Source organism: Etheostoma spectabile, chromosome 12 (genome assembly GCF_008692095.1).
Source record: "Etheostoma spectabile isolate EspeVRDwgs_2016 chromosome 12, UIUC_Espe_1.0, whole genome shotgun sequence".
Classification (NCBI taxonomy): Eukaryota; Metazoa; Chordata; class Actinopteri; order Perciformes; family Percidae; genus Etheostoma; species Etheostoma spectabile.
This window is the reverse complement of record NC_045744.1, coordinates 29,735,662-29,736,061: the sequence shown is the minus strand read 5'-3', so window position 1 is coordinate 29,736,061 and position 400 is coordinate 29,735,662.

Sequence of the window (400 nt, the reverse complement as noted above, 5' to 3'; positions counted from 1 at the left end):
GGATGCCTCCTGGGGGGGGTCCCTAGGAGGAGTTCCAAGCACGTCCAGCTGGGAGGAGGCCTCGGGGAAGACCCAGGACTAGGTAGGGGGATTACAGTTGTGGTCAAAAGTTTTGAGAATGACACAAGGATTGGATTTCACAGAGTTATCTCATTCTGTGTTTGTAGATATTTTTGACAGATGTTACTACGGTATACTGATGTATAATCATAAGCATTTAATAAGAGCCAAAGGCCTTTATTGTCAATTACATTCAGTTTATGCAAAGAGTCAATATTTGCTATGTTGACCCTTCTTTTTCAAGACCTCTGCAGTTTGCCCTGGCATGCTGTCCGTTAACTTTTGGGCCACATCCTGACTCATGGCCGTCCATTCTTGCATAATCAATTCTTAAAGTTTG